Source organism: Cryptomeria japonica, chromosome 7, assembly GCF_030272615.1.
Source record: "Cryptomeria japonica chromosome 7, Sugi_1.0, whole genome shotgun sequence".
In the NCBI taxonomy this organism is placed as follows: Eukaryota; Viridiplantae; Streptophyta; class Pinopsida; order Cupressales; family Cupressaceae; genus Cryptomeria; species Cryptomeria japonica.
Window position 1 is genome coordinate 471,108,699 of NC_081411.1, and position 6,179 is coordinate 471,114,877.

Genomic DNA, 6,179 nt, shown 5'->3' on the forward strand with positions numbered 1-6,179 from the left:
AACAATGGACATGTCTTTGATAAACCTATTTAATTAAAATGTGCCAATAGGATCAGATTGCATACCCTTACTTCCAAATCTATGGATATAATCTTATAAGATGTTCAATAAAGTGAGAGCTCTCTAGCCGGTAAAATGTTCTAAGGTTCCATGTAGATTGAATTTGATGTTCTCTATTTTTTATCCATCTTGCTAGTTGGCAGTGACAATTGCTTGTCTATTTGGTTGTTAGTGCTCAAAAGTGGCTCAAAACAAACATGTACAAAGACTCAAGATATAACTACTAGTTCTTCTTCTTAGCTGCTAAGTCTACCACTTTGCTCTTTAACTGTAATTCTTCTCCTAGTCACTTCAGCCCTAAAATTTGTCCCAATAATCTAACTTCCATATGTTTAAATAGGCATTAATCAAACAAATGAAATGCCTTCTTTCTTTGGAAATGAAGAGACGTGGATGTGAGTTGTGTGGAACAGTAGGAGTTGTGTGGTGTGTTCCATCTTCTCTTCGAAGTGGAGAGACAAGTGGGGCAGCCATTCCTTTTTGGATCTTTATGGATCGTACCTACCCTCAAAGAGTTTTTTTGTCCCACAAATGGTTAATAAGGCACTACTTTGGTAAGGCTCGTCATACTTTCTTCTTTGAGTATTATTTTGTTTGTTTCAGTATGTATCCCTTGAGTCCCATTTGCCAAGATTCGGGGTATCTATTCCAGTCTATTTTGTCTTCTTTTACAATAGCACATCCTCTAGTAGTATGGCATATTTGCCAAACACCAAGTTCTTCAATGAAGGTAGCAGTCACTCTTCAATCTTCTTCACTCAACATGGATGACTCATATAGATGCAAGTATTCACAATTTATCATTTAATGTTCACATATGGGGCTAGGTCAAGTCTGAAAGCATTGTTCTAATGGTCTCTTGGATGTTGAATGGTCCATGTCTTAGGGGCTTTTACTAGAAGATGTTGCATTTATAGTGCACCTAGTCAACACTCTTGTTCTAACTCATTTAGAGCCTTGATGGGCAATCTCTTATCACTTGAAGTCTTGACAAATAGGGGACTCTATAATGAATGGTTCATAAGACATAAGACATCTAAAGGTTTTGCAAATGGAATCACAAGCTAAGTGGAATTGATTTTAGGGGAAATTCCATTGTTAAGCATGCTTTAAGTTGGAGTAGTACTAGGATGGGTGACATCCAAGGAAGTCTGTATTGGTGCTCAAAGTTGTAGGTTTCCTAATCTCTACAACCACCTAGAACAAATAGCCTATAGCTTATGATTAGGTTGGTACAATGATAAGATTAGCATACCTATATTTTAAAAAATCTTTGTAAAATACATTGAGATATATCAAATTTAAAAGTATATAATATTCATAACTAATAATAAAGATTTTTTGTAATGGATTTGAATAAAAAAATTTAACAATCAAAATGAGATATTGTCTTAATCTAAGAATATAGACATTTCATTTGTCAAACAATATATAATCAAATTTTAAAACTATTATTCTCGTCTCTTGCAAGCATAGCACAACATTAAAGGCGTCATCTTATAACTATGCTATTTGAATTTTCTACCATCCCAAAATTTAATGAAGAATTTCATCATTAGAATTTTATTTTGGGGAAAGCAAAGTTGGTAATGGGCTTTTGAATTGTTCACCAGACAAAATCCTACAAGGCTCTTTTGCCTTTGCCTAAATGTTACTAATGATATTTTTAACCACTCCTATTAATTTATTTCTGTAGTCTTACTACATTTATTGAACTTTAATTCAAGGATAAGAAGACATAAACATAAGAAAATTGTGCCTTGAAAAAAAATCAAAATCACTATGAGAATTAAAGATCAAATAAACTGTTCCATCAAGCTCATCTATCAATTCACAATCACCTAAATGAAGATCACAATAATGGAACTTTCTTAAACCACTTCAAGTACATGTTGAACCCATATCAAACTTAGATTCAACAATCATTACAGTTGCATTATTATCAAGGAAATAGAACTATAATGTAAGGGAAAAAACACAACTTTCCAACCACCATAAGTGCATAGATGAAAACCCATTGTGTAATACCCCGCTATAGCCTATGAGGCCTAGAGGATTTAAACAAATAACCAAAGAAAATACCAACAATTTTTTATATTTTTTATTTATATTTAAGAGAATCCATACAATTGCATTGAGATACATGAACATCAAGATAAGGAAATGATGTAAAAAATACTAACTAGCAAAAGTCCTCAAGGCCCCACAACGATGTTACTCAAGGATAGCATTAACCAACACATAAGAGCAAAGAAACCACATAAATATGATAACACTGTTCTATACAAGGGGCATGATACATTATACATTGCCATGAGAATATACATATGATTGTCGGTTACATCACAGGGCATCCATAAGGATAAAATCTCCATGAGTACAAGCAATGGAGTTAAATACATAGATCTGGTACAAAAGAATATCTTCAATCCTCCCACGAACCAACACGAACATGCTGCTGGACGAACCAAAACCCAATGGGTGCGAATAACACTCCACCCAACCATGTGGTACCATCAGGTTCGCCCCTTGTGCTAGGAGGTATCAACCAGACCCAAGAGACAAAATGAAATACAAGAAGATCCAATGGACTCACACGAGGCTCGCATGACAACAATCACAAGGGACCCACAAGGCTATAACCACAAGAGACTCACAAGGCTTATCCACAAGAGACTCACAAGGCTAAACCACAAGAGACTCATAAGCAAATCAACCAATTTCTAGAGGCTCAAGCAAACCACGGAAGGATAAAAAACCAAAGTTACCACTACGTATGCAATAGGGAAGAGTGTCATCACTAGGTTGTCATGAGTTATCTTAGTAGGTCTTCACTAGGTCTCGGATAAAAAACCAAAGTTACCACTAGGTATGCAATAGGGAAGAGTGTCATCACTAGGTTGTCATGAGTTACCTTGGTAGGTCTTCACTAGGTCCTGGATAAAAAACCAAAGTTACCACTAGGTATGCAATAGGGAAGAGTGTCATCACTAGGTTGTCATGAGTTACCCTGGTAGGTCTTCACTAGGTCTCGACCCCCATCCTGGGTTACCCTGGTGAGCTCTCTCGACCCCCGACCCCCATACAAACACTAGTGGACCACACCAACCTTTCAAAATGACAAGATTGGTGGAAAGCCATTCCAGGTCCTTCTCTACTTACCTCAGCCCTAAACAAGCACCTGAGCGTAAGAGAGGCAACAACATTTAATCTTTCTTAATGTGAGCTAACTACCCATCCCAATTCATTATATTATGTTTTCACTTGATTACAAACTTTCATTGAATTACCTTGGCCACCACTTTGGGTTTCAGCCCCCAATGAAAGCCACTTCCCCAAGATTGCACCTAGGAATCCAAGCAACACCAAAGATCAAACCAGAAGTCACAGAATGGTAAAACACCAATATACCATAGCAAGGCTTGACTCTCTTGCTAGAATCAGATAACATACAAGGAGTACCCAAAGCGGGCTAGGAAACCTCATCTAGCTTCAAACACATACAAGGCTTGAACAGTTGTCATAAAAAAATAAGCATGACTATACAATAAAGAATCCATAAATTCTCTTCCCAAGCCTCTGGAAATCAAATACATAAAACCACACATCTGAGTATCCCCACAATGAAGACAAAGATCCAAAAACAAAAGCAAGGTCTCATTATGCCAAATACAAAAGAGTTCATTCAAATCAGCCAAAGAGACCATAATAACACTTATACATCAGTTAGTTCCAAATCAACAATGATTATGTTAATCCATTAGCTCGATTAACTTACATCATATTATTTCACAAACATAGTAATCCATTTCTACAAATTTGCTTTCATTATATTAAATGAAGATTACCCAAGTTCATATGAAAACATGTGTATAGAAATCCTAAGCAGAACTTAACCAAATATTGAGAAATAACATATCTATAAACCTAAATACATTTACTTTCCCAAGAATATATCTAATTTTCAATTAAGTCTATATTTAACAGAACACATGCATATGCATATTTCGCAACCATAACTCTATACTCAAATCTTCTAATCTAAAATATCTAATTCAATCCTTTATTCTATCATTATCAAAACCTAGCTATAATTATCCAAAATATAACTAATACTATCTTATCAAAATGAACTACTTCTTCCTAAGTTATGGATATGTATATTTATTAATCCAATTATTTGACTAGCATGAATAAATATAAATAAATGTATTTACCTTTATGAAATATTGAATTGATCTGAGAGAATATATATATATATATATTCAAACCACATATAATCGAATAATAAACAATTGCGATATTTACAAAATTATAAAATTAACTAAACAAGCTGCTTTATATAATTTTTTTTGCAGATAATATATTCAATGCCGAGAAGGGGGGAATATCCCATCGTGGACCCCCACGATGGTGGTGGATATCCCACCACCACCGTGGGTACCCCACTGCCATGGGTAAACCCACAGTGGGGTGGGGTTTCCCACCTATATGGATTATCCACAACACCCACCAAAATACACAAACTAAAATATAATGTGCAGAGATTTCATTTAACGCGCGGAAAAATAATTTACACTCAGAACACACACACACACACACACACACACAATATATATATATATATATATATATATATATATATATATATATATATATATATATATATATATATATATATATATATATATATATATATATATATATATATATAAACACATGCAGACATGATTTCACAAACAAATTTCTATAAGAGGGATATTTAAACTTTCAAATCTATAAACCCATAATCTCCAGAATCACAAGTTTCACTACTAATTTTCAATAACCTAATAACCCCCCAAATTCTCCCATTTTCAAACAATTCCATTTCATTTTCTCATTACAATAAACAATGAAATTGATTTTTATTCAAATTAAGAAGAAATTTTAACATGCAAAGAAGAAAAGAATCAGAAACCTACCTCTTTCCATTATCTGGTAACATCTTAGAGGTGGAAGCAATAATTCCCAAGGAAGTCCGCAACTGTGAATCTGATACGCAAGGCACAAAGATCTAGAAAACTTCAACCAAAATCTATCAATCTCTTCACTAAATCTCCAGCAAAACCCCAAACCAAAATTCCATTATTCTCCAATATCATCTTTCAAAACCAGATTTTTCCCCAAAAACCTGAGAAGATTTTTCAAGCACCATGCTTCCCAATTTATTTTCACGAGAAGAGCTTCCTCCCGTAATCTAATAATTTCTCCAAAGTAACTCCCAATGCATGTGAGAGTTATTTTTCCATTTACAAACGCTATTAATTGTTCATAACTCCCATCCCACAATTTGAAAATTAAATATTAAAATTATATTTTTATTTGAAGATAAAATAGATTATTTAGTGTGCCAAAATATATCAATATAATTATTATTTTTTAAAAATTAATTTCTTGAGCACAATTAAATACCAAGTATTATTTGTTTACAAAATTAATCTTTTTTTCGCAAAGGTATTTAATTAACATTAACCAAATTCTAAGATGACACATAACATGAAGACACAAGGGCATGACCGGTAGTTACAAAACTAACTACGACCACTAGGATACCTGACAGGGAGGGTTATATCTAGGGTCTGACTGATATATCCAGTTTTCCACTTTACCATTGAGTTGAAGAGCACACTCAGATCTGAAGATTCAGGTGGAGTCGATGCTCAGTACTTGTAGCTGCATAAGAAAACCGTCGAACATGTGCATTTAAACCATAAAATATCACACCGTGAAAAGGGAATGGAAGCGACATAGCTTGCCCGTAGAGAGTAGTGTGGCGCTTTTCTCCTTCACCCAAACACAACAGAGATAAAATACAGTGTAAGATCAGAACAAATAATCATCCATAAGCATAAAGATTATATCCTAACATTACATATAGAGGAGGAGGAGAACATTGTAACATATTATTTGAAATGTTGCCGCTCAAAAACTCCTGCCCAGTGTCTTGTGTTCTGGGGAGGACACCTGGAGGAAGCCCTTCGGCCTACGCTATCCCTGGTCCTGGAGGTAGCCCTTCGGCCTGCGTTGTCCCTGGTCTCGGAGGTTGCCCTTCGGCCTGCGTTGTCCCTGGTCCTGGA